This window comes from Helicoverpa armigera, chromosome 13 (genome assembly GCF_030705265.1).
Source record: "Helicoverpa armigera isolate CAAS_96S chromosome 13, ASM3070526v1, whole genome shotgun sequence".
NCBI lineage: Eukaryota > Metazoa > Arthropoda > Insecta > Lepidoptera > Noctuidae > Helicoverpa > Helicoverpa armigera.
This window is the reverse complement of record NC_087132.1, coordinates 10,129,459-10,142,669: the sequence shown is the minus strand read 5'-3', so window position 1 is coordinate 10,142,669 and position 13,211 is coordinate 10,129,459. Positions and strand designations below refer to the sequence as shown.

General features: G+C 34.3%; 1 protein-coding gene across 14 annotated transcripts in view; it reads right to left on the bottom strand.

The window, feature by feature from the left end:
- Positions 1–13,211, bottom strand: part of LOC110373336 (CUGBP Elav-like family member 1) — a 376,248-nt gene that overhangs the window by 288,624 nt on the left and 74,413 nt on the right. For 3 of the 14 annotated variants that reach the window (XM_049840469.2, XM_049840471.2, XM_049840473.2), the window contains exon 1: positions 4,679–4,896. The exons of 10 other annotated variants lie outside the window; for them this stretch is intronic. The gene's annotated coding sequence lies outside the window, so the exon portion shown is untranslated. Of the gene's footprint in view, positions 1–4,678; positions 4,897–13,211 lie in introns of those variants that run through there. One more of the 14 variants, XM_021330585.3, reaches the window with a different exon arrangement.

Sequence of the window (13,211 nt, the reverse complement as noted above, 5' to 3'; positions counted from 1 at the left end):
AAAACGTAGAAAGCCTCAAACTTTGATACTAATTGTGTGAGAAGATTCTCTTCACTACATGACTACACCGAAACACTAATTTGCTAATAGGATAGCGTCATTAGAGTTTCAGTTAATAGTGACCTGTAATCAGGATTGTACAACTTTACAGTTTGGACCTCTGCTAAACTGCAGAGATCTAAACTGATACAAATTGATTACCTAACTTATCTGCTTGTGGACACTAAAAATAGTATAAGACATCACAACAATACGTATTGTAAACGCAAAGTCCACAGTGGAGATTTTGTAAATGTATGCATTAATAGAAGTTAATTACGTAAAAGAATCTTAACAGCTTAGGTGAAACTTTGAACCTATACTATTATTTAATAAAGCCTATGTTATGTCAGAAAAACACAGGATATTTTCTTCTATTTTTGTTTGTGAAGTTGTTACCTCGGAACGCAGGCAAATCAATAGATACCTAATACTAAACATTATGTATTTTTTTAATGATGTCGTGTATTCATAGTTTCTGAACCCAACATAAAAACAGCACTCGCACTTGACAATTTTCTTTGTTGGCCAACCGTTTCGTGTCGTGTCGCAATGATTGTTAAAAACAAAGAACTGACGTAAAATGTTTTGAACGTGGCTCGATACGCCGCTAATGGTTATCTACGTAATGTATACTGGTGATTAAAAATTGTTTTGTGGTTTATGAATTAAGTAATGTTTGGTTAATTCAGGATATACAAATAAATTAATATGATATAGAGGTAAAGTTTGTATAGTATCTGGATCAACTGAACCAATATTCGTTAAGCAATGGGGAGCATATTTATTTATCACTAGCTGACCCAACAAACTTCGTATCGTTTAAACCTTCCCTGGACCTCTACGAACATTTTAAAACCAAAATAACCCAAATCGGTTCAGCCATTCTCGAGTTTTAGTGAGACTAACGAACATCAATTCATTTTTATATATAAGAAGATAGGCTATGTTCTATCATGATATGGAAAATAGTTCCCTTGGTACGCAGGTTTTACACAGCAAGAACCAGCGACAAAACGTGAAAAAAAATATTGTTGTAACTAAATACAGTCTTTGACATTTGAAATGAAATGAAATTTATTTATTTAACACGGTATTTTATCTAGGTAATTAAAACCTCTTGTTGAGGTGACGATAACTTGTCAACTCGTTGAAAGCTCTTTGCAGAAAATAAACAATAACTTTGATTGACTTGTGGTCAATCACAGATTCTTATTTAGGTTAACATTATAATGATGAGAAATATATTACTACAGTGATTTTTACATTACAATAATTTTCTGTTCTAGGAAACGTGAAGCTAATTCTCAGTTTCCAGAAAATCATTATTTACTGCTCACCAATATTCAACGCAATATTTATTTTACAACCAAACTTCTCGCAACCAATAAAACCAAAATATTTCGCTCAACATTACTAGCAATTCCAAGAAACATTAACTAAAAAGCCAAATTAAATTCCTGAGAAATAAAGAGAAGGCGGAAAAAATATTTTTAGCATTCATTTTCAATTAAATGGTGGCAAAATTCTTGGCGAATTTGACGTACAATTTAAATGCTTTGATGTTTGAGAAAATGTACCACTGTGCGATCGGCACAGTGTGCGCGATTAGCAGATTGTGGGGAAAAAAACTCTTCTTTGGGGATAAATGCTATTGAGAGTAAAATGGGACATTTAAAACGATTTGTTGAACGTTTAGATGAAAGGAATTGGTTTGTCTTTGGGTTTGGCTTCTGATGTGACTGGGAAAATATCACTTGGCTTTAGGGAAAAATATTTTATATTCAAACGTTTATTTTTATTAGTTCATTGACTTCTAACATACATTTAAAAGGAAAGCAAATTGATTCTTAATTACGACTAGCGAAATAATAAATGGAGAAAATGAAAATTGTATTTTTACTAAAAATATGAGCAAAATTATTTCAGACACGAATTGCTATGGCATTTTTAAATTGCAATAAATAATTAAGAATACAGTTTAATTTTTTCCAAACAAAATTTTACAAAAAACATACTACCTCTGTAATCTATTACAAAAAATGGATATATTTAATATAAAGACAACGTTGGTAGCGGTACTGAGAAAACGAGAACAATACATTTTAACGATGGAAACTGTGACATAAAGATATTTATCTCAGATATAAGATGAGAGTAGGCGAAAGGAGCACAGCTTTCATCTCCAGGGCTTTTGATTGGATGCATGTACCTGGTGCTGAACTAAGTTATGCATTGTCAGAGAAGATGCACATAACAATGTTGCAAAAATATTTAGCGTTTGATTCTCATTATTTACATGTAAATAATAATAGTAGGTATGGCTTGTCAACTATACAGTAAAACTAGGATAGACCTTTAGCATCATCATCATCTGTTTCTCAACCATGTTGGGGTCGGTTTCCAGTCCTAGTGGATGCAAATGAGTATCAGTTTTTTACATGAACTGACTGCCTACATGACCTCTTATCTCGGTTACCCTGGCAACTTGATACCCCTTGATAAGACTGGTTGTTGGACTCTCTGGCTTCAGCCTACCTGTAGCGATTGGCAAAGATGTTAAAATGGCACTCTTAAGCGTTGAAGAATAGAAGATGAAGAGAGGTAAAGAGAGGTAAATGGTTTTAATCTTAAAATACCACAATAATTAGGACACATTTAATGGCCCAATTATTGTGTTAGCTTTTATATATCAAAAGTAGGTTTTTATTATAAGTAACTACCTACATTTTCTTTTTGGTTACTCACTGAAGTAGGCGTCGTGAATCTGCGTGGGTTTAGATTAATAAACCTGTGAGTGAACTAATCAAAATAAATGTTTCGACTTTATAAATGTTGCCTTTCGTCCCTTATTAAATGTAACATCTAGGCTTCATTCCCAGAAGAGATGGGCAGTTTTGTATTTATAGCAATTGAAAATATTAACAAAACTGTATACATATATTTTTTTAAAGCTTATACATACATCCACCATCCATCAATTCTAAATATACCACTTTTTCGTATATGAGCCTCAAAAATTAAAACTAGAATAAACCTCTCCTAATCTTCAAGTACAACCAAGTTCGTGACAGTAAAAAGGCTTGCAGGGAGGCCCTGAATCAGCGATCAGTCTCTACATAGTACTTTCCTAAATATTACATTTATTTCTAAAACTTCTATCAAACAAAGCACAAAATCCAGTGGGAACATAGCATGAATATTTTAGAACTGTCACACCATATCTCTTTCATCCACCTGCAGGCACCAGTGCCTTTTGAAAGGTATTTTAATCAATACCACTGCCATTTGATTGAAACCATATTTCTGTATTTTATTTAACTAATCAAACGTGCCGAACATCATGTTTGCAGTATCCTGGCAATTTACGATTTTGTATGAAAACAAATATAAGGGGTCAATCAAATTTAATATGTGTGCAAATATTATGTGTTTGGATTACGTGTTAATTTTCAGTTGAAAATCTGTTTGTTGGTTGTAAATAATATTTATTTTGTATTATGTAAGGTTTAGAGTTTTTTAATTATGTTGTATCATGTTTTCATGTGTGATGTTTACTTGTAACCAGCATTGACTAAATAATGTATGTTTTAAAGTAAACAATATTACTCTTCTTTGGAAAAGAGTATTTTTGGTTATAAAATCATCAAAAGGTTTGACTGACATTCAATTGACTACAGTTGCTGTTTCATAGCGTAAACAAGTGTATATTGCAACTTTCGAAAATATTTTTGACTGACGACTTTTCCAATAAAAGAAAATTATGCAAGGAAATAACAAAAGTAAATGGTTGGGATCATTTATTTTTAAAGGTACAATATGCAATAATGGCGTAGATTTGAAAAGTGAAATCTGAATTAATATTAAAATGTTTTGTTACCTGTTACATCATTTTTATTATTAAAAAGAATCTTATTCTGAATTAGTTTGGAATTTACCTATAGAGATTAGGCATAACACAGAGTATTTATTAAATTAAATCGTTTTTTTTTGGAAACCCTGGACTGACCCTGAACCTGGACTTTAATCTCGAAAATGTGATTGCTTTGTAACTGCTTCAAACTGTAAGATTAATAGATGTCACAATTCTATTTCTAACACAACTTAATTGACGAAAATAACGTAATAATTACCAAAATATCAAGAAATCGGCATTGTAAACAGCACTGTATCATTTCTGTAAAGCTGAAGTTGAACCAATTTTCCGTTGAAAGTCTTCCTTCGTGATTTTTATGAAATAACAGTGATTTGTTTTCATTATCACTTAAATAATATAAGAAATCAACAAAATACAACCGCGTAGATGATTAATAAAGTGAAATTCGGGCACAAATCATTACAAAACTGTATGTTTACAATGTGATCAAACCAAAACATTAACAACATCGAAATTTTCCTGCAATTATCAGTAAAAATCTTTTCAGGAACACATATTCCTGGTACATTTTCATGAGTTTCACTACAGAAATCGTAATATCAAGCCGATGTAAGCCATATTCGAGCGTTCCTATAAACCTCGACCGGGCGTTTTCGAAAATTAATTTACGACACAAATTGGGGTCGCTTTACATAATATCCTGGTAATAACAACGTAATACAATAAAGCAATTATAAATAATTTAAGAAAGAGCTTCCTCACCGTTCAATGTAACGTACGAGCCGGCCGCTTTGGCGTTTAACACAACCAACCACGTGATTGGGGAACAAAACATCGCAACAGTGACGTCACTATTATGTATTCTTTATTCGAAATGGTTTTATTTGATGATTTGATAAACACAAACACTTGTTATCGCGAGCGTGCGTCGAGGAGCGCGGGACGTTGTGACGCGTCCGTTTTTGCCGATTGCTCGGCAAGTACTGCCGGCCGCCTAAAGCTTCGCCCCCGCCCGCCCTTTGCGAGCCTTTCTTTGTTTCCCCTGCTTCCCCGCTCCGTGTTAAACAAATCTCCGTGTGCCGTGATCTTCTTCGTCAATTGATTTGTGACGAAATAATTTCGCCGTGATAATTGTTTTAGCGCGAATTAGCGAGTGTTTTGTTTTAAGGGGGTTAAAGGGAGACGATGGTTTAACACGATTATCGCCTTTGTTTGTGTTGGGCTTTCAGTTTATTATGAGGCGATTTATTGTAATTATATTTTGTTCTAGAATTTGCTTGAAATTTTAACTGGGTGTTGATGTACTCATATGTAATTGATATTAGTGATAATTATATCAGACACTTATAGTTTACAAATAATTATACAAACGCAAATCGTATTATTAATGAAGTATCGATATAATTGATAGTCAAATGAAATTGATATTGAAAGCATTGAAATAAATGATTAATAATTACACCATTAAATCCATAATTCCTAAAACTGATACGTTTTAATACTATTGAAACCAGGAAATAATTATAATTTGTGCGACTGAAAATTAACAGTATTTCATTGGATTGGACAAAAGCTGTATTCGAAATTACCTATAAAGATTCGTTAATTCAGATACTTAAACATTCTGATTGGTGCATTTTTACTATCAGAAAATCTGTGAGGTATGCATTTTTGATTTTTCCGATATTTTATTTCGATGCTTTTAATTTTACATCAGGTTATTAACATTTTATGTTCAATGTTTTAAATAATAATCCAGGATTAACGTGCCTATTATGATGTGATGTGTACCTACATTCCAATTTTTGGTTATTAAATTTCATTTAAAAAATACAATTCCAGAATACTTTTTTTAACGTCGCATTTTTTTATTCAGCATTAAAATGTATTAATTGAATAATGAAATTTTGGTTTATGTCCGGTGTTTGTTTATGTAACATTTATTTTTAACAAAAATGAATATTATTTACATGAAACTATTTTGTTTAACAAAAACAAAATTATTTATCTCTCTTTCATCTTTAATGATATTAGGAAGATTTTACCTATATGTAGAAAACTCTCACTCATAATTTTTCCCAATATACCAACCAAAGCATCACCACTGCTGGATCAATTTCAATTTATGAAAAGTTTCACATCATGAGCACATACATACCTATCTCATTAACATGGATACCTGATTTTAACCGGGTCACGGGAAATGTTAATCAAGTATAAAATGCTGAAATCTGTGCTGTAATGAACGCCAGCCGTCGCGACCCGTAATTACCTAATAACATTAGTATCGAGAGCACAAATCGATGTTATTTTATTTATTAAATTCGAACGAGTTAATTGATTAACGATGTCACATTCTTTTGTTATCGATTCAATACTTATAGGTCGAGTAATATGTTGCTTTCAGGTTACAAATGCGAGGGCTGTGGGATTGTTCGAGAGTTACCGCGGCCCACCCAGGTACATAAAGGGCTTAAGAAGGAACATGATGGGTTCCAATTAGTAAGAGTCTGACACTCCCTCACACTGGTAACCCACAGCGCAAGGGGTTATTTGATGATTTCCCACCAAAAAAAGGAGGGGTACATACGAATGATCCCGTTGTTCGCTGTGGTTGCAAGCGTTTGGAAAACGCGTGGGGATGATTAGATAAATGGAATTACTACGTATACAATTCAGAACAGTTATGGAAGAAGTATAGAATAATCCTCTGAGTAAATTATTTTCACCTTATTTCAGAGGAATAACAACCAACCAATAACTTAATTTCCAAATTACTATGAAATCAAAAAAAAAATAGTTTAAAACGATATCCCTTCCAATCTTTTGACAAGCCGATCTGTGACTGGCATTCCATAATTAATATTTAAATAGTAACTTTATTAATTACAAAGCGTACATTTCTGCCGACGGCCAGTGTCAATACGAATTAAATATGTTTTAATTTCGCGTCCACGGCACATCAGTCATGGTACTGGCCAATTAATTATAATATTGTTGCATGAAACTCGGCGGGCCATACAAAATGTGGATATTTACGAGAATATGATTGAATGCAGGTACTTTAATTAACACCGAATATAAAGCGAAAAAGGTATTTTTGGACAAAATGTTCATTTATTGATACATATATGTACATTATGACTTTTTGATGGCAAATGCAACCTACCTATGAATTAATTTTTGGGGGGTAAAAAAAACTTTCAGAGTAATAACTGTGGCAGATTTTTTTAGCCTGAACTGTTCTACTACTAGGCAAAAGCCTCCATTTGTTTCCATATCAGTCGATCTTTTGAGTAGAGCAATATTTATACCAACTACCTCTAACTCTGGTGACAAAATCGTATATTTTCCCAACATAAAACATACTATAATCAAAAACTAGTCACTTTATAAAATAACAAAGTAAATTTTAAGTTGAAACTCCATAAGCTACCTCTAACGAGTAAAGCTCCCTACACACGGGCGATTAAACAAATTCGAGATGGTAAGACTCGATTACGTAAAGCGGTTTACTTTGTAAACTGATTAAGATCCTGTCAGTATTTAGCAAGACTGTTGAAAAGAAAAACTGCAAGTGTAAGGTGAGATTTATCGCATACGTTAGTGGAACCTGTCTTCGTAGTTTATTTTGAAATTCGTTGTGTCATATAACTCCACACTTTAAAGACAGTCATAATAAGTAATGATAGTCAAACTTTTGATGCACGTTACCGAGAAATAAATACAATTTTGTTTGTCTGTTACTAAACAAATATATTATTACGGAAATTCAGACTTCTTATAAGATATGACTCTCAAGACTGTGGTATGCTAAATTTCAATAGAGAGCGTGTTGTTTCTGTAGTGTTCGAGGGCGAAAGAGAATCGCGGGAAAAAGTTAAGTTTCACATGTCATCAAAACTGAGTTATACATCGATTTTTTTTTAATATTGAAATGTTATCAAAACACTATAAAATTTACTTATAAACCAATATTATTAAAAATACAGTATAAGTGAAGATTAACAATCCCCAACCAGTATATCTACGCAGCACTCCTGACCCTGTTAACAAACGCCCACTTTATCGAATCGCTGATGGGAATTTCTCGCATTTCAACGTACATTGCTCGTTTGCAGGTGTCACCGATCCCAGGTGCCGTGGAAACGGTAGCCACCCGTCAATGCATAATGTATGAATTGCGAGCGACGGCCGTCGACACAATGTGTTTTGTTAAGATGTTGCTCTCGTGTATCAAATTAGGTCGCATCATAGTTACACTATTGGGAATGATGATATAGAGTAAAGGCCTTTTACAGAAGCCTAAGGCAAAAAACATTGCTAGTTAATGAACATGCGAAAGTATCTGTTTGTCCGTCTTTCATGACAAGATAAAGGACGCATGCTACATTTTATCCGTCTGCGGGAGGTTATCCGGCTTCGGCTATGGCGACATGGCTGTAAGCGCGGAAAAGAGTACAATAACCTTGTAATATTCCTGTAGTATACAAGCTGATTACATGAGACTCTTACATGAATCGTCACGATTCTACTACGGTAATTCACCATGAAACAAACTCAGTTACCGAGCATTTGATGTACCTACGCTCAAACAAAATCAATCCCGCCAATTTTATCACACTCATCTCGATATACAGTTAATTCACGCCCCTCATTTGATCAACTGATTTCACCCCTCCGAATATAAACTCAAAAACGGTTCATTAAACTGTGCAAAAATAGCCAAAATTCCTCGATGTGGAGTGTGTGAGTAGTAGCGTGCAGTTCAAAGCTTTCGGTTGCTAAGCAACGGGACGACATACCGCGTCGCGTGTCAACCGTGCAACGCGAGCGTTTTAATTAACCCCCCCGCTGACACCTCCGTATAGTTATATTAGGATGAAATCGGATTTAGTTTTTTTTGTGTGTTTTTTATTCGGTAATTAATTTTTTAAGTAGGTGACCCTATATTTTTGAATACGATAACATTATACAACTATAATTTTGAAATGTCATTTTAAAATAGCTAAATGCTAATTAAGTACCTAAATGTACAGTTTTTAGACATCTAATTATAGTTTTAGTTACATATTCATTAGAAAGTGGTGTAAGTAACGGGTTAGACACCACGTGTCAAAGTTCCCATAATTATTTTCTATTCCCCTTAATTATTGTCTGCATCTGTAAGCTATACTTTGTAGGTCTATATAGTTAAATATTTATAATATCTGAACTACATAAGCGCCTTAAAACATCATAAATTGTTTCTTTCACTTACATATTTCATGCAAATACATTAGCGGCATAATTTGCCCACGCAGTTACATTAATTTATGGTTAAATTATGTGCAAGTTGCAAACAAATGTTCTAGAAACGTCTGCGCTTATAATAGCCGGTTCTATTTCCGCATCAACGCCGAGAGCAAAACACGCCGTGAAATACTCGTAGCGTACACTATAATACTAGACTTGCCTAGTACAGTATGAGGTATAGGTACTCTGTACCCATCCATAAGCTTTGAAAGGGTTAAATATTTAGAGATACCTACTTCTGTTTGAGGCTTTCTTGTGAAATCTTCATTTAAGCTGTCATTGAAAGACAAGTAGATATATCATGTCGTATAAACTAGTTCCTATATATGTATTGAAAATCAATGGGTGACTAAAGTTGAAGGAAAACAATTCGAGGAAACGTGGACTGTAAAGCCTGGCATCACCAAGCCGCATCGAGCAAGGGCGGTGATTAACGCTTTATCCTTTTCTGTGTCAGAAGAGGCCTGTGCCCAGTAGTGGGACGATAAAATGGCTGATCACAATGATAAATAGGTTACAAGAAATGACTCCAGAAATTAATAAAAAATAGACACGATTACAACACAATAAATGTTAAAACAGAAAACTCATTTTTACAGCAAAACATTTAAAAAAATGTGTCCATCCAACCATCCAACTTCAATCAATAACACTTAAATGACCACCACATTATCACCACCCACTCGGCCGTCTACACACGATGACTAATATTCATAGCCGATGGACAGCGGCTAATAAAACGCACAAAACCGCTCTCTCCGGCAACAGTGCGACGAGACACGGGTGATTGATGACGCGCGATCGATTACAGGCGAGCCGCGGACGCGCCGCTGTCATTGTACGCAAATGTGTAGACGGCCTTATGTCATCATGGTAGTATGCGAAATGGTCGAAGAATCGAAAGATCTAGGTTTCGATCTGTCGTCGTCATCGTTTCAGCCGAAAGACGTCCATTGATGGACAAACGCGATCTGAAAATTCGAAGCATTTAACTGATTCCCAAAAAAACAAAATTAAATTGCTAGTATGACAATAACTTTTAAGAATTATATTACATTATGTTTTGACCAGCGCTATACTATGACAAAAATCCTTCCCAACTAGAGACACATTTCTGCCTGAATATTTTATCGAGCCCGAAACACAAGAACGAAACAGGACTCGTAAAGCCTAATATCTATTGACAAAATACAGTTAGGAACAAAACAAATCTCTCTTGATAAAATGTATTTCAAAACTGACCATTTACAAAGTAGGGCCGATCCCTCAGGTCGCCAAAAACATATTTTTTCAGTAAGCTTACTTGGTAGGGCGTTTCCATCCCTTTTGAACCTACAAAGGCTGGGGAAAGCTCCTTAGGAGGCCCTTGGGTATTGCACATGTTTTGACCTTGACTTTGCTTGTGTTTAGGTTGAATATTTCTTGTGTTCAGAGTAAACCCACAAATACATTTTTTTTTTCAACTAGAATGTCCAACCAGTCATCGTGACTACAGTTTTTGGGTTTTGAGTGACTATAGACTACTATAGCTTGCTTATTCGTCTAACAGCGGATTACAATAACCGGCCCATATTTTTTTTTCGATTAGATTTTATTTACATGAAACTAATGTTAAAATCCAATCTCCAAACCCAAAAGAACGGATGGATCCGTTAATGTAATCCGCAGTTACATACAATATTGCCTAATAGAAACTTTCAAATTTCAACACAAATATATTGAAAAATTTTCCACGAAAAGCCAGGACTAGTCACTAGTTAACAAATAAATACTCTGTGCTTTAGCAACTTATTGATATTGACACAAATGATTGATGATACACGATCTATAATAAAATACGTTGCCGTGGACATAATTCTGTACAAACAACTGAACGTAGGTCCACTCGTGTTTTGAACATAGGTTTTTTTTATTTATTTAAGTTGGTATAGCTTGAGTACAATTCAGAAACAAAAGAGGCTAGTATTTTAAACTGTAGGTTAGTAAATTGTATAGAAATTTTTTTTTTTTTTCGGTAAATTATGTTGTGAAAGTTTATGACCATATTTGTAATTTTCAGTTATCTAATCGCCGATGTCACTAAAGTAATACGGCTGGTTATGTAATGGTATGTATTATCGTGGTGGTAAATGGTGCAATGGTATTTTTTTTTTCATTAAATTATGTACCTACTCTGTGCTAAGAATTTAATCAGATGTCAGATTATTAATTGTTCAAGGTCAATGCTACCGAAACAAAAAAAAAACTAATAGGTACACATAAAGAAATCTTTTTCATCAACATGGCAACCGCGCCTAATTTTAGTCTCTCCGCTTATAATATGCTCAAATTGCGGGTAGTCTGAGCTTAAATTATTCAAGACAGGTACGGACGCGGCCGGCACATTTATACGAGGACCTCAAGTTCATGTTATATCTGTATTCATTTAAAAAATTGGAATGGAAATGTTTTAAAAGAAAGTATGAAATTGATAATGAGGTTTTGATCTAAAGCCCGAAGTGCGAAGACTACATCTTTGGCCGGCTACAGCCAGTTGTAACTGGTAATATGTGGTTAAACGTATCCTGTATCTTCAGTTGGAACTAGGTATAGCGCGCAACGCAAAGGCATAAGAGGCGGTAGTACATAAGAGTGGTACTTAAGGGTAGTACATAAGAGTGGTTTATAAGCGTAGTACATAAGGGTAGTACATACATAAGGGCAGTATAAAAGTGTAGCAGGAACCGCGTTGTAAAAAACCGTGTCAAAATAACAACCAACCCAGAAGGAAAACAATTAGGGGTCACAATCTTAATTTCGTTCGTCTTTGTTGTTCCTGATAGAAGAGAAAGAGCTCATGAGAAAATTATTCAAATTCTCAGAACTAAATCTTGGAAGGGGAGGGGGGGAGGCTTATGATGCTAATTTAATTATTGCTCTGACGTTGCATCGCGAATAAGGTCAGGAGTTCAAATCTGTTCAAACTTTTGCTCAGTTATTGCTGATTTACATTAAAATACGTTTTGGGACAGCTGATAAAGCCAACTTTCTCAAACTATGCTTTAAATTGTCAGTCTTTCAGATGCTGACAAATCTTTGCTACCAAATTCATCACGCGCACATTTTCAAATACTCGTTCCAATTTGAACGATACAATCGAATCACCTATCCAGCACCACTCGATAAGAGTGCATCACTACTTTAATATCACTCGGCACAAAATACCTATTCCACAATAGCTGTTCCGCTGTTCCGATCCCTTTGATGTATCCAGTGGAACGCTCTCACATACCTCCGTATTTATTTCAAGTGGTACATCGCGATCGAGTTGTAGCGTCACCTACTTCATGCTAAGCCGTCAAAGCTGTTACTATCACATGAATGGCTGGCCGTTCCTGCGTTCTATACTGGTTACACGGCGACCTAATTGTTCGATGCGTCTCGCCACCTTTGTGAGAGCGGAAAATGGCCGATAGGTGTGTAGTTGAAAAGTATAGAGGCGGCGTTGGAGTTTAACTTATTAAAAACATAGAGTATAGAATCAAAGTTTGTGTAAAAATTTATATATGGTTGTACAACGTAAATGTCATTTTTTAAAACAAATGTTTATAATTCAGTTTTCTAAGAAAACTGTTATTTTAAGAAAAACGCTTATGTTGTCAGTGAAGTTGGGCCTTATTCGTTCGTGTAACTTTATTTTGTGTTTAATAATAAGAAGGAAAATATAAGGCCAATATTGAAGTAACTGACGTCTCTTCGAGACATTGAAAGATAAATATTCTATTTAAGCAGTCTTATAGAGCAATTACTTTTGAACAAATAATTGCAAAATTGAGTCAATTCAAATAGGAAAGTAAATCCAAAAGAAAAGTTTCAATGACAATTCAGTATGCTTAATTTAACAATTGTAAAATTGTTTGGTAGATTTTATTTCTTTAAAAATTACTAATGGTACATATTTTTTTTAATAAAGAGTGGACTTCAGACTATAAAAGTTCTTTTTTCTTCTCACTTACTTACG